Source organism: Epargyreus clarus, unplaced genomic scaffold (genome assembly GCF_041222505.1).
Source record: "Epargyreus clarus isolate Ecla_fem2 unplaced genomic scaffold, WU_Ecla_fem_2.2 ptg000009l, whole genome shotgun sequence".
In the NCBI taxonomy this organism is placed as follows: domain Eukaryota; kingdom Metazoa; phylum Arthropoda; class Insecta; order Lepidoptera; family Hesperiidae; genus Epargyreus; species Epargyreus clarus.
This window is the reverse complement of record NW_027332217.1, coordinates 12,671,305-12,694,414: the sequence shown is the minus strand read 5'-3', so window position 1 is coordinate 12,694,414 and position 23,110 is coordinate 12,671,305. Positions and strand designations below refer to the sequence as shown.

The 23,110-nt window shown below is 35.1% G+C and overlaps 4 non-coding genes across 4 annotated transcripts; all 4 read left to right on the top strand.

Annotated features, from left to right (window-relative positions):
• The first annotated feature begins 591 nt into the window (after nucleotides 1–591).
• TRNAE-CUC (transfer RNA glutamic acid (anticodon CUC)) lies at nucleotides 592–663 on the top strand. Its single transcript has one exon. It is a non-coding gene; the product is annotated as a tRNA-Glu (tRNA).
• A 4,222-nt stretch (nucleotides 664–4,885) lies between these two features.
• Nucleotides 4,886–4,957, top strand: TRNAE-CUC (transfer RNA glutamic acid (anticodon CUC)). The gene has a single exon. It is a non-coding gene; the product is annotated as a tRNA-Glu (tRNA).
• A 3,748-nt stretch (nucleotides 4,958–8,705) lies between these two features.
• Nucleotides 8,706–8,777, top strand: TRNAE-CUC (transfer RNA glutamic acid (anticodon CUC)). Its single transcript has one exon. It is a non-coding gene; the product is annotated as a tRNA-Glu (tRNA).
• A 754-nt stretch (nucleotides 8,778–9,531) lies between these two features.
• TRNAE-CUC (transfer RNA glutamic acid (anticodon CUC)) lies at nucleotides 9,532–9,603 on the top strand. Its single transcript has one exon. It is a non-coding gene; the product is annotated as a tRNA-Glu (tRNA).
• Nucleotides 9,604–23,110: the final 13,507 nt, after the last annotated feature.

Genomic DNA, 23,110 nt, shown 5'->3' with positions numbered 1-23,110 from the left:
TAAATAATACAAACGTGGCTTATGATTCCACTTTTCTATAGCAATTTACTTTTTTGATATAAAGCAATAAAACTATCTGTCATTAACCTATTACTATACCACTGCTGGGCACGGATCTCCTCTTAGAGTGAGAAGGATTAGGCTTCATAGTCCACCGCGCTGGCTAAGTGCGAATTGGTAGCCTTCATATACCTTAAAAAACTTTTCTTTACATTTCTCTGATATACAGATTGCAGGTACCCTGACAATGCTTTACTTCGCCGGTTTAAACAAGTGATAGTTAATTTGTAATATACACATGATTATGAGTGAGATTTGAACCTAGGATTTCTCGATCACGAGGCCGAGTTTGTTAACCACTAGGCTATCACGGGAGGACGGCCACCGGGGGTGTTTTAGTGCGGTAAGAATCTCACATAACTCTGTGTCGCTCCCACGGCACCGAGAATCTTTTGAAGGTTCCTCGATAACAAGAAAAAAGGCTATCACTGAATAATAATTTATCAATAAAATAATAATTATATATAATGACTCTTATTATGAGTTACCGTACGGCATATACAGTTGATGTTTACGTCGCCTCACCCGTAATCCGGTATGGTCTAGTGGCTAGGATACTTGGCTCTCACCCAAGAGGCCCGGGTTCGATTCCCGGTACCGGAACTTCCTCTCCTCATCTCGTTTTTTTTTAACTTAAATAGTATTTTAGTTAAATTATGTAAGAAATAAATAAAACTTAGAATTATTATTTGATATGTTTATTTTTAATTTAACATAATTTATCCTTTTTTACCTTTGTTTACACTTTTTTTAAAGATCTCTTGGGTATGCAGGTGCCCTCGCTTTTTTCATCGTTTCAAGCAAGTTATAATTAACTAGCAGAACCCGCGGCTTCGCCCGCGTACAAAAATAGAATATGACATACAAATAACTGTAATTGCAAATTTGTACCTCTAACCATTTTAACGATAAAGTAGCTTTAATATTTCATTTATAAAAGCTTTATTTCATAATGTTTTCGTCACTGTGTACATTGGTCAAGCTTTCTTCAGAAACATACACTAAAACTTTAATTAGTGGCCTGTAATGAAATTTCGTTAAAATATAAGTTTCATGTAGGATACAATAATCATTATTTACACTATTTCATAGGAACCGTCCATGTTATTCTCTGATCCATAAAGTACTAACCACTATGCAAAAATCATAACTATCCCTTGGTATGTGAAAAACAAAACACAAACGTATTCATGGGAACCGTATGGCAACTGTTTGGTGGCAACCGTATGGCAAGTTGTTAACGCACTAAAACCCCCTCTCACAACTTTTGGTGCTCAGCTTAAGGTAAGCGGCCTCACATACAGTGGTTTTTTTCAAGGTCGCTGGCTGGGCGGTTAGAGCTCCCAAAATTGCCGCAACCCCAGAAGTCCCCCTTTATTCTCTTACTAGGTACAGGCAGGGGATACTCTAGCTCTGTTCTAGCCCAAAATTTTAATCCAAAGTCTATGTGTCTACCGCTTCACCATCACTGATCCACGTATAACCACAACTATACCCCACGGCAGGAACAAAATGTCGGCAAGCAATGTATCCAAGTGTTTGGGATGTAATCAGTGTACCAAAATGCTCCATGTAAATAAAATTACGCATTATCATTTATGACATTTGTACCCGTCCATGTTGTGGTGTAGCTGGGTTACGTGTGAACAGACCTGTCGGAAATTTCGTTTCTAACTTCGAACCTAAAAGATTCACGTATAATACATATACCGTATAACAATTATTTTACAAGCATTCCTATGTACATATGTATCAATAAATATTTCATCAGCTAATTTCTGAAAGCTAGTATTCAACACCAGCGGTCGGTAACCCGTGACCCATGGGTGGAGTCGTGTGGTCGCGACTCACCCTTGTGGCCCGCGGGTCTGCGCGTTACTAAAAAACTGCTGTTCTGCACTTCAGCACACGCAATACATTCCCATGTTCAAAACGTTATACGTTACGGCGGCCCGTAGAATATCGCCCTACACTAAACCTCTCTGCACTTTGTTCTTTATCCAGACACGCCAAAAGAGGTATAACTTCAATAAAGGTTTTTAAAGAAACTATCTTTACTTATAGTACTCTGATGGGGTTGATTTGTACGAAACAGAGTAGCTAAAAATGCTGATACAGGTGTGTAAATAGAATGGCATACAGCGTACACCCTTTTATAGCCGTCTCAAGGGTTGATCTAATAAAAACAATGACTCAAATGCTACACTGTGTCTCATGACAATTTCATAATGCTTCCTTCCAAATTAACGGATTATAAAAAAAAGTTCCAACCCCTATTAAATGACCTTAAGGGTTGATTTTTCAAAAAACAATGAAATAGGTGTTTAATTATTTTCTACCGTAAACCCAAATACCGATTTTCATACAGTTTACATTAAAACTGGGGGACTTTCATACTAACTTACAACTCTTATTTAACCCACGTAAGGGTTGATTTTCCAAAAACGGTAGAATTAAAGTTGCACTATATCTAACCAGTAAGGCAATGGCTAATAGTTTCATAGTGCTGACTTCCAAAATGCCAAATTTTAAAATAACCCGTCAACCCCTATTTAACCACCTTAAGGGTTGGTTTTGAAAAAACTCTTTAATTTGATTTTTATTATTTTAAATTTACGGATTTAAAATAATATTATTGCTAAATTTGAATTTTCATCGAGTTTGGTTTAAAATTGACGGATTTTCATACTAACTTTCAACCCCTATTTAACCCCCTCAACGGTGGAATATCAAAAAATCCGTTCTTATTGCGGATCTACATCATAAAATAAATCGAAGTATATTCCAAAGATCTGCAATTAATTAGAACATTTTATGGTTCTATCTTTTATAGTTCAGGCAGCGTACGCAAAATAAGTAAATTTTCTGAAACATCTTACGGAACCCTATTTTTTTCCAAAATAAAATATAGCCTATGTTACTCGTGGATAATGTAACTTTCGAATGGTGAAAGAATTTTTAAAATCGGTCCAGTAGTTTCGGAGCCTATTCATTTCAAACAAACAAACAAAAAATCAAACCTTCCCTCTTTATAATATTAGTATAGATATAGATTTCTAATAAACTCATAACTGTGAAAAGTCAGATATACGTGTGCCTTAGATTTGAACCAAGGCCTCTAGAATCAAGAGGCCCAGTTTCTTAACCACTAGGCTATCACTGAATAATGCACAAGGCTCTATTTTAGGGCCATTCTTGTTTTTGATACACATCAAATCCCAGGCACGCACCTCTGATTTTTCAAAGTTATGTGCGTATTAGAAATTAATTATCTCTTGCTAAACGGTGAAGGAAAACATCGTGAGGAAACCTGCATACCTGATCTACCGTATGTAATGCAAGAGTTATCAAAAGTTGTGTTGTTTGCTGACGATACTTCCTTAATATTTAAACTTAAAAACGACAAACTAACGACGTTAACGATGTCAATAAAGCACTTGACATAATCTACAACTGGTATAGCGCAATCAATCTTGTATTAAATAATAAAAATACTAAATCTGTCCGATTTGCTTTGCCTAATGTTAAAAAGCTGACGATGAATATTAATAATGAACACCTCGAATTTGTAGATGAAACAGTTTTCTTAGGGATAAATTTAGATTCTAAACTAACATGGAGCCCTCAAATAGCAAAGTTATGTAGTAGACTTAGTTCTGCAGCCTATGCCGTAAAGGAGATTAGACATCTTACCGATATATCAACTGCTAGGCTTGTTTACTTTTGTCCCTGTAGTTCCGGGACTGGAATAGGGCTACGGTATCCCCTGCCTGTCGTAAGAGGCGACTAAAAGGGGGCTTCCGGGGTTGCCGGCGGCAAGAGTGGGAACTCGAACCGTCCGGCAAGCAACCCCGGGACGGAGGGCGGCATGTGTGGTCGCATGCCATCGTAAACACCAGGTGTGCGGGAAGAGCGTAAACTGCCCCCCCAGGGCAGAGCCCGACCGGGGCATCGCGCTCGGAGGACTCCGGTTGTGTTCCATCGGAGATCTCGGAGTTCTCCACGAAGCGCTGAGGACGGCCACCGGGAGTGTTTTAGTGCGGTAAAAATCCCACATAACCCGGTGTCGCTCCCACGTCATCGGGTACCTTTTGAAGGTTTCCCCCTCGAAAACAAAAAAAAGGCTCGTTTACTTTAGTTATTTTCATAGCATTATGTCTTATGGTATTCTGCTGTGGGGTAATGCTGCTAGCATAGATGTCATTTTTATACTACAGGAACGTGCAATTAGAGCCATTTATAGTCTTCACCCCCTGAGTCCTTACGAGAACTGTTTAAATCTATAAATGTTTTGACAGTGCCTAGTCAATATATTTATGAAAATATCTTATATGCTCGCAAATAATAATATTTTTATTTGGAAAAAATATAATAGGCATAGTAATAATACTAGAAATAAAGATAAGCTGGCCATACCTCAATTTAGATTACGCAAGGTGTGTAATTATTTTATGGGGAACTACTAAATCTACTAAAAAATCAGTACTTAAATGATAAATCCGCTTGGTATTACAACTCCAGCTCCAACATCAATAACTAATTATATGTACCACTATGTAAAATTGCATATTATTTACCCTTTAAAAGGTGCAAATTTGCACACGTATGGAGTTTGTTGCGCCGCTTCTTCTCCATAGCGAAACACCTTCCGAAGCGGTGGTAGTTTGTTGACTTTCAAAAAGTATTCTATATGGATCAATTTTGAATAAATGAGATTTGATTTGATTTAACAAAATTTATTATTAAAACAATAATTGAATATTTATACTTTTATTATAATACTGCACTGCATAAACAGTTGATGTTTACGTCGCCTCACCCGTAATCCGGTATGGTCTAGTGGCTAGGATACTTGGCTCTCACCCAAGAGGCCCGGGTTCGATTCCCGGTACCGGAACTCACCCTCCTCATCCTCATTTTTTTTCAACTTAAATAGTATTTTAGTTAAATTGTATAGGAAATAAATCTGGAGGCACGGCAGTGCCTCCGCAAGTCGAACAAGAAAAAATAAAAAAGCGGCACGGCCGTAGCATTCTTTTCTCGAAGCAATTCAGGCCATTTTCGACCCCTACAACTTCGTTCTAGGTAAAGCTAGAAGCCTATTTTTTTAGGAACTAAGCAAGAATTGCACAAAGACAGTATATTTCAAATTTCATTCAATTTGAACCAGTAGTTTAAGAATGACAACTAGTCAAATTTCGTAATTTTGTCACTCACTCACTAACTGACTGACCGATCATCAAAAGTATTAGGTACTTCTAGCAGATATGGAAACTTCAAATTTAGAATACAATAAGTGTTTAACATATTAATCAAGGAAAAACTAAAATATTTTGCTTTTTCAATCCAGTTTTCTAGTTAGACCAAGGTTATAAAAGGTTTTTAATATTGATATGGTTTCATAAGATGTTATGTTATTAGGTTAGCTAATTATGACATAATTTTAGACAGAAGGTCCCTTATTAGGGACTGAATAAATTAACTGACTTGCTAATGAATCTCAAAGTTTTTACGGTAGAAATACTAAGTTGTGAGACTTGCATGTTTTTTTAACGAGTTATGTTTTTGATGGCATAAAACTTAGATCTTCATTTTTAATTTATTAGACGTTTTTTTTTAATTTTACATAATTTACTTTAACTTATCTATTATTATACATTAAAGAAAAACAAAAAATACATTGTATTAAAGTGATTATTGTAATTAAAAACTTGAAAAATTTAATAATATAAAGCAAAATAAGAGTATGAAGAAATAATACAATATTTAATGTTTAAGTTTTAAGTCTTTTTATTCATTTTGAAACAGTAAACAGGGTATAAACATACTCCATGTTTCAAGTTTCCCATAACAATACAAGATGAAAGTTTCAAGTGGGCTTTCATGGTGAATATCGAAATTATATGGTAGCAAGCTAAAGGTGGTAGAACCCTTTGTGGTTCGATTCCGGCGGCACCACCGCCACACCTATTTCTACCTAATAACAGCAGTGTTAGGCGCTGCTGTGTTCCATTTTGAAGGGTGTGGGGAGACAGACTTTTCCGAGGCGTTCCGGCTTAGTCCTCAGGGGTAGCGACGCATCTGTGGCCGACCTCAGGTAGGAATATCTAATCCTATCTGGGGTTGATTACAGATGTCCATGGGCGGCAGTAGCCACGTACCATCAGGTGGATTGCATGCTCGTCTGCTACTCCTATATTATATAAAAAAAAGCATGGAGTTACGATCTTTTTCCCTAGCCGGGAATCGGACGAGTTCATTTGCAAAAAAAAAAAACCTGTGTCATCTTTATATTTTGCCAAATAAATTATTTTTGTTTCTTCTTTTTTATTTCATTATCGGATAGTGTTGATTATAAAGGTCATATTTTGGGAAGTAATGATATCTGACAAACTAATAGAAAGCACAAATATTAGAATGTACAGTATTCTATATACTCGTAGACTTTATAACGCAGGATAGTTCCAATCTGTAATTAAAGTGTAATTAACAGGTCCTAAAGTTTGATAATTTACCAAAGATACAGATCTTATTGGTTAGTTGGGATTAAGTTTACACTTTAGGTCCTAGAGAGTTACGGCGTAGATAAGGGAAGATATTAAACTCCCTCTTTGGTTGCAGTGATGGTTATTGAACAAATTTCTGGGCATATCATATTGTTTACTGCATAAATACTATATTGTGTTGCTTCATACTCAATTTATTTGAGTATGCCGCTTTGTCCTTAAACTTCCGTAGGCCATATGGCTATAAGGCTTATAATAATGTGTGGGTACTATTTTCTTAATTATTGAACTTGTTTTTTTATTATTATACAGGAATAGCAGACGAGCATGCAGTTCACCTGATATCCCCAGATAGGATTAGGTATTCCTACTTAAGGTCGGCTACAGTTGCGCCGCTACCCCTGAGGACTAAGCTGGTACGCCTCGAAAAAGTATGTCTCCCTTACAACACCCTTCAAACCAGAACACATCAGCGCTTATTACTGCTGTTATTAGGCAAAAATAAGTGTGTCAGTGGTGCCGCCGAAGTCGAATCACAAAGGGCTCTACCACCTCCAAAATGCAAATGCATTTCAATTTTAACTTTAAGAAAAACAATTTATATCTAACGACCATGTTCATGGGTCCCATAAATTAATGTCGAATAGACTACATACAAGTTTACTTTCTACTACTACTACTACTACTAGTACTACTAACAATACTATTACTTTTATAACATATTTAAATTATATTTCGTATACAAAGACAGTCGATGAAATATTAGATATAAAGATCATGGGAAAAGTGTCGTCCCCGAGTTATTACCAATTCGTCGTTCTAAATGTGGCAAACTTAGACAGTGTAAAATGTCATCCAAAATTTTTAAGAAAATCTTGATCTTTGATATTTAGACTCTTAAACTTAAAGACAGTATAGAATTTGGGTACTATTTGCGTGTGAGCTATTACTACCCGCCTTTTAGTAGTAGAAAGTGCTACGCTTGTGCTACATGGATCGTAGCCATACTACGTAATAGTTTCACGTAGCAAGTCTACGATGTATGTTTCGATACAATATTTTAATTTAACCTTATGGCATATAGTTTCTTTCTAAACGCATATTACATCTAAAAATCATATATCTCTAGAATTGGAATGCCGAACACTTGTCGTAAGATACCTTAATTCATGCAACAAGGTTATCACTCCTTCGGCTCTATTCATTATTCATCACCTATAAGTTTATGCCTATACACGTTCCAATTTCCTCATAAGACTTAAATATATGGGCCGAAGTTCATTAAGTTATCCCTTAGTTGAATACCTGAAGGGACTAGTTGATGGGTGACGAATTCAGGGTATAATTTAATCCTTCAGATTAGGAAAGTTTACGGTTATCTGAGGTTTCCCTAAAATTGTGTTTATAGAATGTGAAGTAGTATGAGTAACATTTAATTAAATCTGAAAGTATATCAACATAGCGAAATAACCCGTGTGTGTTTTGTCCTACGTCGTCAACTCATTACTCTCCCACTGTTGGGCACGGGTCTCCTCTCAGAATAACAAAGATTAGACCACAGTCTACCGCGCTGGTCAAGTGCGTATTTGTATTTTGAGATAATATAATATAATATAAGATATAAGAAATATAAGAGAAGATATATGATAATATAATATAAGAGTTATAATAAAGACTTCAAACTATAAAGACGCTTCTAACTCGAACCTGCCTGCGACGTCACTACATATTGGTAGACATCACATTCCTTTGAAAACCTGTTTTTTAAGATCTCTCGAGTATATATGTTTTCTCACATAGTTTACCGCGCTGGCCAAGTGCGAATTGGTAGCCTTCTTACACCTTTGAATCTTTTTTTACATTTCTCTGGTATGCAGATTGCAGGTGCGATGACGACATTTTCCTTCACCGTTTTAAACAAGTGATAGTTAATTTCACAAACACACATAATTAAAATTATGAAAATCAGAGGTGCGTGTGCCTAAGATTTTAACCTAGGACCTCTCGATCAAGAGGCCTAATATCTTATACCACTAGGCTGTCACTGAATAATACTTTATTAATGAAATAATAAATGAATATTTTTATTATATTACCGCACAGCATAAACAGTTGATGTTTACGTCGCTTCACCCGTAATCCGGTATGGTCTAGTGGCTAGGATACTTGGCTCTCACCCAAGAGGCCCGGGTTCGATTCCCGGTACCGGAACTATGTCGCCTCGCAGTAAGTTTTCTTTTTTGTAAAAATCAACAATATACGTATGTCAATTTCAGATATTTAGTAATTTTCTACTTAAAATTTTAATGACAACATAAAAATATATGCGATTAACATAAATTATTTAAACTTTTATTTAAAAATATATTCAAACTTTTAATTGAATCCAATATTTCATTATCACAATTAATTAAATTTACAAAATATAATCTATCTATCTATTTACAAACTATAAATCTATCTATAAATCTTTGTTTAAATTATATTTTTTGTATAGATATATACAAAAAATATAATTTAAACAAAAAAAGAAATATTAAAACTTAAGGAAAATTAAATATAAAAAAATTAAATATAAAACAATGAGTCCAAATCACTGCCAAACTTTTAATCCTTTAAACTTTTAATTAAAAATATATTCAAACGTTTTTGTAGCACTGAAGAGCTACATCATACTACGCTTGTGCTACGAGAATCGTAGAACGTGAAGTAAAGCGTAGCATACCTTGATTTGATTATAAAGTACTATTCCACTAAAATTTGGAGTTAAATACTTACCGATTTCATAACACATAGACATAATGTACACGACATTGTCCCTTCTTACCTAAACTTAACTTAAAGACATTTTTAATTATACGTACTTTGTGTTTTTCAGATCAGCGTTTAATGTACTTTATTATTCGGATTTCTTCATGCCCAGATCTTGTAAATCCTACAGGACTTTATACGAAGAAACTCACAATCCGGTATGGTCTAGTGGCTAGGATACTTGGCTCTCACCCAGGAGGCTCGGGTTCGATTCCCGGTACCGGAATACATTTTTTCTATCATATATCTTCACATAAACTTTTATCTAAAGAAATTGACAGAAGCTACAGAACCTTAAATGCGTTTGTGATAAGATTTTCGTATATTATTCGGAACGACAGTGTAAATCCGTTCTATCCGCACTTCAACGGCTAATAAATGTTTATTATTATACACCTTCATATAAAAAGGCATGAGGATGGCGAAAAAAGGAAACTTTTGTACTTCCGATAAGGCCTTTTGACCATAAAAGCCGACAAGCATACTATCCTATTGATATTTATGCACCATGTTTTTATATCTCTAACATCGTGAGGGTTCAAATTCATTCGGCTTTATAGATACGGATATTGCAGGAACAACCGGGTTTATTTCGTCGTTAATGATAGTATCTATCTAATGGGTAGGGGTGTTACTATAAGACGACTTTAGTGCAGTTTATATGTATGTTTCTGCTCCTTATCGTTAAGCCAAGTGACAATTGCTTTTCAAGTGATGCTTTTATAAATAAGTAGCAAACGAGCTCTTAAGTTGTATGTGGTCAATACCAACCATGGAAATCAGTATTGAAATAAAATGAAATGAAAATAGTTTATTTACATATCAATGCCTTAAACCTTACGTAGTGAGAGACTGGTACGTACTGTAGGCAATAGTATACAGCTCCATATACGGGGTTCTATCGAAGTCAATAAATGATACTTTGGTTAGATTTTAAAAAATACTGAAATATTAAATTTGTGTTTTATAACAGTACCCTTAGTACGAGTTTTGCGTTTGCTTGAAAACAGTCATCGCTTACGTTTTCGCTCATACAGCGCCCCCGTAGGCCGTAACGAAACTAAAATTTCGCAGTATGAGTTTTAAAAACAGAACATTTAACCGTTACGTCATATACAATATATTTATACATAATTCTACAAATACAATATATTTATTGTTGCATTACATTAAATTTCGCTGTCAACATTTGTGAAACGTAAAATCTGGGTTTCGAACCTAGGAAAGGCTGGATTTCATTCCACTAGACTGTCCCTACCGTGGGGGTTGGTGGAAACACCAAAAAAAAAGTCAAATTAAAAGTAATTTTGATTTGAGTTTTTTTTTTTTAATTTAAATATATGTTTCTAAGCAGTGATGGTTTGAAATTCGATCTTTCATACTGAAGGACTTGAGTTCAAATCAATATTTAAAGGTTATGTGCATTATAGAAATTCTCAAGGATTAGGACGGGTAGAATATGGCCTAAACTAACTCCGTCCGTACCACCGTACCCAGGAGTGGGACAGTAACGGGTTGGCGGTGAAATATTTTACTTACCAAATATTTAAGTTGTGCCAAAGGGGTTCAAATAATGTTACTTTAAAAAAAATCACAATACTCACAGGGACAGACGACATCCCAACTTAGTATTCAGGGCTAAGAACTTATATAAACAACGGTAGTGAAAGTCCTAGTAAGGGAAGGCTGGAAGATTTATTGACAAATCACTTTACAAAACTTTCAAGTACTTCTACCGACCTTCGAAAACTTTTCAGTAATATTTAGATTTAATTCGAACAGAACAATTTGACTATTTGTGAAGCAAAGTTAGAGAAGAGTTTGTCCTTAAATAGACAATTGTATTTCTATTTAAAATAGAATTAAGGAAGACACTGTTTATTTGTCGTTGAGTATAATATTCTGCTTATAAAAATACTTATATGTATATTTTTTACTATTACCCTTCCATCGGTTTTTAAGGGTTTTAATATACAAGCGATATTATGCGTCGACGATCACCAACGATGGTCGCCGAGATTCGGTGACGATATGCGGCGACGGTCACAGTCCGTTGCGAGCCGTCGCTGGCGATTGTGTTTGTCGATGATTCTCAGTGACTGCCGCCGATTGCCGCCTACTGTCGCCATCTGTCGTGGGCTATCGCTCGTATAATAGTGCCCTTAATAGAAATATGCATAGTATTTAAATTTGACCTGGTCGGCATGGACACGTAGCGACGATTGCAGACTGTTGGGAGGCCTCGACGGCAATCGTATTTTGAAGTTGGTACTCGTCGACCAAAAGCAGTGATAGCCTAGTGGTTAAGAAACTCGGCCTTTCGATCGAGGGGTCCGAGGTTCAAATCCCAAGCACGCACCTCTGATTTTTGAAAGTTATGTGCGTATTAGAAATTAATTATCACTTGCTAAACGGTGAAGGAAAACATCGTGAGGAAACCTGCATACCTGAGAGATTTATAAAAAAAAAAATCTCAAAGGTATGTGAAGTCTACCAATGCGCGGTGGACTATGGCCTAATCCTTCTCATTATGAGAAGAAACCCGTGCCCAGCAGTGGGACAGTAATGGGTTGTTGATGATGATGACTCGTCGACCGCCGGCGACTTCTGCCGACTGTCATCATCTGTCGGGTGCGGGCTTCCGTTCGTATATTAGAGCCCTGAGTAGCTATGTGTGTATAGTGTTCTAATTCGATATGGGCAGCGGTTGATGTGAAATGAGGCGTTCAAAGGTATTAATGGCACCCATCATTTATAAGATATCCTATGTACCTACTAGGACAATGGACAATAGGACGCAATTTGGCAAGGTGGTAGAACCCTTTGTGGTTCGACTCCGGCGGCACCACCGCCACACCTATTTCTACCTAATAACAGCAGTGTTAGGCGCTGCGGTGTTCCGGTTTGAAGGGTGTGGTAAGGGAGACAGACATTTCGGAGGCATTCCAGCTTAGTCCTCAGGGGTAGCAGCGCATCTATGGCTGACCTCAGGTAGGAATATCTAATCCTATCTGGGGTTGATTACAGATGTCCATGGGCGGCAGTAGCCACTTACCATCAGGTGGACTGCATGCTCGTCTGCTCCTCGTATAATATAAAAAAAAATAGCGTCTATTGTTGTTATAATTGGAGCTCCTCATTTATGAATTTTGAAAAACGTCGTGGCTCAACTGTCGCGGCACCTATATTATTTGAAGTAACGTATTGGCAGTGCCTATTTAACAACAGATATGTTGCTAGTTCATTTTGCTATTTCCATTGCCTAAAAATATGTAAAGTTTTAGTAACCAATACAATACCATGTAATTTAGCAATAAAATATTGAAATAAATTGTATCTATCCATAAAACTACATTAGTACAGTATGTGGGCGCGCCGGTAGGTAGATCTACAATGGTATTTCGATTCAACTAATTTAACCAATATTTATAAAAATATAGTTAAAATAATTAAATGAATAAGCGTTAATGCCACCATAGTAACAATAACACCCAAGCAAAACACCAAACAGTTCAGAGCACCACCGCCCACTATTGGACAACTTCTGATCTGTTGACAGTTGCGCGCCCCTTTTTTATACCATGATACAGGTAGCCAATTGTTAATACGGAGCGGTAGTTCGAAATTAATATCATGTGATTTTAAAAACGGAATATTTATATATATGAAATGAAGCATTCTCCCACACGGCCATTCTGACGAGCAGCCGTTACGGCTCGCGAAAAAAAGTTTAAAAAAATCAAATTCAATAATATTAAAGAAGTGGATAAACTACTTTAGATTCGCGGATAATATAGTCTCAATTTTAACCACAGAAGCCAAATCTCATGGTACACAAAACACGTAACTTTAATTGGTTAACCCCATAACCGGTGTCTAATAGTGTAAATAAATGGTCGTGTCACATGAAAAGAACTGCCAAATCACATGGCTGATGTCAAGACACATGACATCATAAATTCGCTAAGTCACATAGCTTACGTACATAATTGATTATTATCTGAAAAGAATTGCCAAATCACATGGCTGATGTCAAGTCACATGACATCATAAATTCGCTAAGTCACATAGCTTACGTACATAATTGATTATTATCTGAAAAGAATTGCCAAATCACATGGCTGATGTCAAGTCACATGACATCATAAATTCGCTAAGTCACATAGCTTACGTACATAATTGATTATTATCTGAAAAGAATTGCCAAATCACATGGCTGATGTCAAGTCACATGACATCATAAATTCGCTAAGTCACATAGCTTACGTACATAATTGATTATTATCTGAAAAGAATTGCCAAATCACATGGCTGATGTCAAGTCACATGACATCATAAATTCGCTAAGTCACATAGCGTACGTACATAATTGATTATTTCCTGAAAAGAATTGCCAAATCACATGGCTAATGTCAAGTCACATGACATCATAAATTCGCTAAGTCACATAGCTTACGTACGTAATTGATTATTATCTGAAAAGAATTGCCAAATCACATGGCTGATGTCAAGTCACATGACATCATAAATTCGCTAAGTCACATAGCTTACGTACGTAATTGATTATTATCTGAAAAGAATTGCCAAATCACATGGCTGATGTCAAGTCACATGACATCATAAATTCGCTAAGTCACATAGCGTACGTACATAATTGATTATTTCCTGAAAAGAATTGCCAAATCACATGGCTAATGTCAAGTCACATGAAATCATAAATTCGCTAAGTCACATAGCTTACGTACGTAATTGATTATTATCTGAAAAGAATTGCCAAATCACATGGCTGATGTCAAGTCACATGACATCATAAATTCGCTAAGTCACATAGCGTACGTACATAATTGATTATTTCCTGAAAAGAATTGCCAAATCACATGGCTAATGTCAAGTCACATGACATCATAAATTCGCTAAGTCACATAGCTTACGTACGTAATTGATTATTATCTGAAAAGAATTGCCAAATCACATGGCTGATGTCAAGTCACATGACATCATAAATTCGCTAAGTCACATAGCTTACGTACGTAATTGATTATTATCTGAAAAGAATTGCCAAATCACATGGCTGATGTCAAGTCACATGACATCATAAATTCGCTAAGTCACATAGCGTACGTACGTAATTGATTATTTCCTGAAAAGAATTGCCAAATCACATGGCTAATGTCAAGTCACATGAAATCATAAATTCGCTAAGTCACATAGCTTACGTACGTAATTGATTATTATCTGAAAAGAATTGCCAAATCACATGGCTGATGTCAAGTCACATGACATCATAAATTCGCTAAGTCACATAGCGTACGTACATAATTGATTATTTCCTGAAAAGAATTGCCAAATCACATGGCACTCGGGTTATTATCAAACATAAACGTGACTGTTGGCCAGACAATCATCGATATGCAAGACAATCCCGATAACACAGAACTTACAATCCACATACCGTTCCAAAGTTCGCAGGTACTCAAGAGAAACACAAAGTTTTTACCAAATTTTTGACTGTCGATACTGTCATTGCTTCACAGGGTTCACAGTCATCTGACATGTTCAAATAGTTTACTTTCCATAGCACATGTTCTCGTAGTCTGAAAACACATTACATTATATGTATAGTCAATAATTATATACGATATAACGAGAGAGCTCCACGTTTCGTTCATGGTTTGAGAGTAAAATCTACAGATCTTTTCGTTTGGCTCGCTTAAATCTATAGCATAGTCTTCTGCATCGCCAAACGTACACTGGGTAGACTCCAGATACCCTTGAGAATATATTTCCCGATGTGTAGTTCTTCACGATGTCTTCCTTTACCGAATTTGTTATAATGTGTCTGACTATCTCAGACAGGATTTCTTGAAAATCATTAATGCCTTTTAAGTCAGCTCATTTGATTATGACAGAATTTTATAAGAAACTATTCGAGACCTGCTCAAAACCATGCACGAGTGCTTTTCTTATTTAGAACTGTAAACAAATAAGCTGTAACAAGCATAAAAATAAAAAAGTAAAAGTTAATTTCAAACCGAAAAACCTGATGTCTACAACACAAATGTGTGAAAATAATAATAAAGCGAATTGTCACGTTCAAAACAGTTTTAATGTCAACTTTACATACAGTAAAGAAAATATCAGAGCAGCAAGTACTCCGTGGTCGTTATTCTTAATAAAATAATTAAAATACTATTGCCTTACCATAACATGAGCTATAGTTCGTACCGTTCATGTGATGGCGTCCAAATGCCAACGAAATAACACTCTGAAGTCCACAGTTACATTACAACGAAAATCAGGTCATTAAACGTAAAAAGTTATTGGAGTCATCCTACCTTCATTATATTATTTACCTTATATCATTTTACTTTTACCTTGATTATTACAATTACCTTCGTTTGTGCGATAGGCACTGCTGCAAACAAAGTCTTTACCACACAATAATGATCACACATTGCAGAGTTTGACAGTAGTGTATGTACTCTTGTCTCTTTTTCTTTTTGCAGTATTCGATTTTTCGAATTCTATCAGAACTTGCAGTAGGTATATAATTGCTCGTCCGAACCAGACTTTGACTCATAAATCTGCAAAGATATACATACATTTTAATTCGTAGAATAACAAACAGCGGTCGAAACAGTATGAACACAAAATAATAACGAATATTTTCTGGTATGAACCGCGAGTTCCAATACAATATCTGATAATAATAGAATTACCTATTTCAATTTAATATAACACATACGTTAAGTATCTGTTATCACCAGAAATTGTGAATAACTTCCAAAAGTTATTGTAATTAACCATTTGAATAATAAGTTTACCTACAAATACCGTTATTTCGTCCCGTATTGATTTATACATAATATTCGCTCACACACAAAAACTTTAAACCAAATTTTAGAAGTAGCAGACAAGCATGCAGTCCACCAAGTGGCTACTGAGGCCCATCAATATCTTCAACACAGCAGAGCCTAACACTGCTGTATGGTATTGGTATTGCCGGACCATAAAAGTTTCTACCACCTTTATAACCTTTATCTGCTTGAGTGTAACGACGACAAAATTACGAATAGGAGAAAAACACGCCGAATTGTTTCGTATAATATAAACATTGCGTGCGTGAATATTCTGAATTTGTTATATCCACAGCCGTATATATTGACGTAATGTCATCATCTGCACAGTTACAAAACTAAATAAAATAACAATAAACTCCTTATGTCAATGAATAATTAAAACGTTTAGATTGTTAGCTAGATTACATGATGGTATAGTTGACTTACCACTGTTAAAGTATTCACTAAAGGTACCAACATAATATAATTTCACACGTAAAGTCTAGGATCGTGATGTACGTCATCTCGAAAGGTATTATTTACTATGACACAAAATAAGAAAGAAAATCCAATAACAATTTAAACTACTGTAAAACAAGTTCAAACTTTAAGTTATTATTAAAAATACTTGATCGACTCCGAGCGAGGCTGATGAATTGTCTTTATTAAATTAAACCTTTAAACACATTTGACCGATCAAAATGCTTACAGCTTTGCACCATTATAGTAACTGTTTTTTTTTTCTACAGTCAGCTAAGCTTCGATTCTCTTTACTTCTGCAATTTTTAAAGTAAATAGCAAGTAATAGTTACACATTATGTCACAAAAACATGTGAAAAACATAGAAGACTGAAGGTTTATTAATAAGTTATAACTTACGTTAATTCACCATTTTACCTAGTCCAATACACCGTTGGGGTTACAATGCGAACACTATCAAACTCCTTTTCTTCAGCTTTACCTCCATGTATACTTCGTAAATTGTAACCACCAGAATCTAAATGTTACATTTTCATTCAAGTTTCGTCCACGTCGACATCACAAGTCAAGTATCGTTACAAAACCCCCCAATAAGCAGCTTTAACAGATTCTGGGAACAAGTGCTAGGTAAATATTATTAGATAGCACCCTACTAAAAATGACAAGCGCTGGTTGAGAGTACACCTTTCAATGAGCACAATACATATCTCACTATCACGGTGTTCCAGGTGAAACTAGAAATATAACTTACGAAATTCACGGGCCATGGAATTGCGATGGCAAAAAGTATGCTACCTGATTTATCAAACCTTTTATTTCAATAATAATCTTCGTTGTGACTAGTTTTATTTTAAGACTGGGAGTTTATTAAGAATGTTAAATGCATTACAACGAATAGGTACATACAAAAGGGTAGATATCAGAACTTGTATTCACAATCGTAAAATATTTTTTGCAACGCAATAATTTAAAACAATATGATAGTTATTCATTTACTTATTTAGCATAAGCAAGCATCGACTCTTAAAGAGTTGATATAAGCAACGAAACTGTGAAAAGCATAGTTGAAATTACTCGAAGATTTTAAAAACCCAAAACATTTCTAAAAAAATGTCGGTACCTACGAGTGTGATTGTTAAATTTTTCGCGCATAACCAAATATTTTCATATTAGTGATTCTTATAATCTTTAACAACTTTCAAACAGCAAAATCGAAAATATAAAAACCATTGGTTTCATCATACCGGAGCGCCAATCGTTCGCCAATGAGTCTCGGCGCCAATGAGTCTTAATTACGTAGACGGTTAACATGGACGATGCTAACCACCTTCCACCTCCTCAATTTTCATACCCAAGCTTGCGGTACTCAAGCTTGCGGTTGCTTTCACACGCTTGCTAAAATAATGCACATAAAATTATTACAATATTTAGACAAACCGTACACGTTACTCACGCAACCGGTTTCATCATGTGTTTCACACACAGCTCCTCCAATGTCGAAGGCCTTGTCAATATCGCCTCCATTGCGCGTCCCAAACTGTCGTCAGGAGTACAGCCACGATAAATTCTTCAGTTGAACACTTCCTATTCACGCGGTTGATTATCTTCTGTTACCGTTACTTTAAAACTATTACGTAATAAAAGGGCGTATCCTATCCCGATTCTGATGTGGGCGCGCCGGTAGGTAGATCTACAATGGTATTTCGATTCAACTAATTTAACCAATATTTATAAAAATATAGTTAAAATAATTAAATGAATAAGCGTTAATGCCACCATAGTAACAATAACACCCAAGCAAAACACCAAACAGTTCAGAGCACCACCGTGCCGTGCCCACTATTGGACAACTTCTGATCTGTTGACAGTTGCGCGCCCCTTTTTTATACCATGATACAGGTAGCCAATTGTTAATACGGAGCGGTAGTTCGAAATTAATATCATGTGATTTTAAAAACGGAATATTTATATATATGAAATGAAGCATTCTCCCACAAGTAGTCACTCAATTTAAATGTATTACTTGATTCTTTATAAAATGAAATATTACTAACTAGTTTAAAATTTAATTTTGACGGAAACCTTTGAAACGTAAGTGGACAATAAGGGGAATTATGCCAAAGCCGTCCTGTGTATTTTACTTTGATATGAGTAATTGAATTCATACACAAACGGAAGGGAGGCTTTGCTCAGTAGCGCAGAAGTGAGCGATAAACTTGTTCCTTTGAATGTGTGTTTATTTTAACTCAATTCTGACAAATTATACAAAAATTATGAATAAAATTCAAACGAAATATTACACGAATAAATTATAACGGCCATTATATTTTTATCTTATAGATATCTATTTCTACCGTCTTTAAACAGTAGTGTTAAGCGGTCCTCTTTTCTTGTTTGAAACAAACATACGCATACAACGATGACAACGCATCTGTGACCGTCATGAAGTAGGACTTCAATTTTATTAAATTATCAAAAAGTGTTCTGCAAAGAACTTATTTTGAACTAGTTTTTGCCCGCGGCTTCGCTCGCGTTGAAAAGAAAATAATATAACATACTAACATACATAAAACTGAAAATTCGTACCTTCAACTTTGCTAAAGATCATCACTTCATCAAATGCATTAAACTATGCAATCCTTACTAATATCGATTAAAATAATCGATTTTTGGGTACAAAAGATCGATTCTCCGATTAATCGATCTTAGGTCGCCATCCCTAGTTCCCGTGGGATGTCCGGGATAAAAACTATCCTATGTCCTTTCTCGGGTCTCAGACTATCTTTGTACAAAATTTCATTAAAATCGGTTCAGTGGTTTGGGCGTGAAGAAGAGACAACCAGACAGACAGACAGACAGAGTTACTTTCGGATTTATAATATTAGTAAGGAATAAGGAATAAGGATAAAAAAATGATTTGATTTGATTGATTTAGTAGTAGTGCTCGCGGTTTCGCTTGCGTTATAAAAAAACATGGCATACATATAACTGAAAATGTGTACCTTTATTAGAATAAGCGGTGCCATCTGTCGAAAATAGGTCGTACCAACTCCGAAACCTTCGTGGACTCATGCACAACAACTTTGCTAAAGATCATGACATGACCAAATGCATAGTTTACTATTCTATAAAGAATATACAGACAAACATTCATTTTTATATATATAAACTTAACTCTCTTCCTGCCTGGTTAGAAACAATCAAAACAATAAAAGAAAAAAATATATGTTAGCAAAATGTTAAAAATTAAAAATAACATATAAATAAACAATAGAATTGCATTTATTTCAAATTAACGGAAAAAGTTTAGTGAAACCATTCATGTCGCTTACAAAAACAAACAAAAGCACTCCAAAGCGTACATTGTTCAGAAATGGGGAACAGTTGTAAACTAAAACGATTACACTGTAACAAACCTAATATCGAGTTGCGAAACCACAGCATGCCGGCATCATTAGAGATACGAATATATTTTGTTTTTGAAAATTCATTACATAGTGATGCAAATTTATATCGAATGCTCGAATCGATGAGCGATAATATCGAAACTTTTACGTAGTATTAAAATATTTATTATAGTTAATTTAAGATATATTCAAGTACACAATCAAGTATTTCGACAGCCTATTTAATTTTGACGATCGAGTTCTATTCTATCGATTTTAAAAAAATCTAATTATTACAAAAAGTTAAAAGTCGACTTTACAATGTATATAATTTTGTTTGAAACTAAAACGATTACACTGTAACAAACCTAATATCGAGTTGCGAATCCACTGTAACCATCATTACAGATTCGAATATATTTTGTTTTTAGAAAATTAAGTCTGCAATTTTTTGAATCTATCGATATCAATATCGATATTTCGATTAAACGCTCAATATTGTCAATAACCGATAACATCGAAACCTAACGTAAATTTTTCGGAACTATTATCATAATATATATATTGCACGACTCATGATGCGAAGCATCAGAGAGTGCTTTACGATCGAAAAATTTTTTTCGCTTCATTTTGGCGGCTATTTTTATTATTATAGCTTTCATAGTTCACGGAATCAAGATATCTTGCATACTATTGTCGAGATAATTTAATGGAGATTAATTCCATACTTTTTAAAAATTTATTTACTGCAATAGAATTGGAAAAAAACACCAAAATAGGTCAAAAAAATTTCCTGTCCGTCATGTGTGAAACCTGAAAACACTGTAACTTGTGAAAAAATCCATCATTTGAGTTAAATTTTTTTTTAAAAAAAATTCTAATCGACGATTGTAGGTGACTGATTGCGAATGATTAATTAATTCAGTGTCGTTTAATTGCAATTAATAAAAAACGAAAACTACAAGACTGTATATCTATAGATATTATGTACATTTATTCCACCAGGGGCGCTTGTGCAGTACCTTCTTCCTACTACAGCTGTTTTTTCGGCAATTAATTTTGAACGACTTAAGTTTTTTTTTTTTTTATATTTCATAATTAAATGAGCATTATGAGTCGTGCACTTTTGGATTTTCTAAACTTTATATATATATCATATCATAAACTAGTCCTATTGACAAAAAAAATATTTAAAATTTTCGATATCTGTATTTCTTTCTTTTCGACATTACAATATCGTATCAGAAATGGTATCCATATCGATATATATCAACTTCTAGGGCTCGGTATTATTAAAAGTTCGATATATTGTTGCATCCCTATTTACATTTCGAGGATATCTACACATTTTACTCTGTAACTAAATTAACATACGCATGGATTTTAGGACACTAGATTGAAATCTATTTTATGGTTGTAGATACGAAATTATTCAGATTCAGTATTGGAAGGATACCTATAAATAAAGGTACACCGTTTGTACTTACGCCTGATTAGCTCACCCTTAAAGGGCTGTTATCTTTGAACTGGAATTGATAGCCATTGGAAATTTTCACAGAATTATCATAAGGGAAATTTTAAAATATTAATAATGATATTAATATTATAAATCCGAAAGTAACTCTGTCTGTCTGTCCGTCTGGTTGTCTCTTTTTCACGCCTAAACCACTGAACCGAATTTAATGAAATTTTGTAAAAAGATAGTCTAAAACCCGAGAAAGGACATAGGATAGTTTTTATCCCGGAAATCCCACGGGAACTAGGGATGGCGATCTAAGATCGATTAATCGGAGAATCAATCTTTTGTACCAAAAAGTCGATTAGATTAATCCATATTAGTAAGGATTGAGTCGTAAACTATGCATCTGACCAAGTAATGATCTTTAGCATAGTTGTTGTCCATGATCCCACGAAGATTTCAGAGTTGGTACGACCAAATTTCACCAGACACATTTTACATTACAGTATATTAAACTACCAGTACATTACATCTCGAGTCCGGCATATCTATTATTTAAGCGGGCTGAACTATGGCGGTAAGAAAATTAGATATATGCACGCCTGAGAGTCCTTAATCTTAACCCTTCTTATTCAAAAGGGTAGCCCATGCCCAAAGGTGAAATGAGAACTAGATGAAATTTACAATAACGATTTATCTCTTTATAACATGCTTAATGTTTCAGTTTTGAAGGTGGTTGAACCCTTCGACTCGGGCGGCACCACCGCCACACCTATTTCTTCCTCATAACAGCAATGTTAAGCACTGCTGTGTTCTGGTTTGAATGGTGAGGTAAGGGAGACATTCTTTTCCGAGGCGTTCCAGCTTAGTCCTCAGGGGTAGCAGCGCATCTATGGCCCACCTCAGGTAGAAATATCTAATCCTATTTGGAGTTGATTACACATGTCCATGGGCAGCAGAAGCCACTTACCATCAGGTGAAACTGCATGCTCGTCTGCTACTCCTACATCATAAAAAAAGGTGGACTACATGCTCGTCTGCTACTTATATATTATATAAAAAAAATATCAAATTGATTAAAATCTTAAACAAATAAAAATAAAAATAATTAACATTTATGTTCATTAAGTGTACTCAAACTTTAATTATAAAAGCAAACCAAATATCTACTAATCCGATCATATATTCCATTAACTTGTGAACAAATATTCAATATTGAAAAAGGATTATATAAATCGACTCGTTTGTGCGAAAATAACATTTTAACAGTAAAATGTGACCTAAATCTTTTAATGAAAAAACAAATGGGTGCGTTGAAAGTTTCTATAGCATGACTATTAATTGAATTAATGTATTGAAGTGTGCTCTGTGATGGTATTTTTATAACAAAAATTTTTTTTCGTATTTTTCTAAAAACCATTCATTTCATATCCCTGCCATAGGGGTGCATAATTTTTTTCCGCCATCTTTGCCCCTTTGGATTAAGAATGTCCTCCTGCACACTTAGTATGAGTTTTAACGTATTTACAAACATCATCAATAACCCATTATTGTCCCACTGCTGGCAAC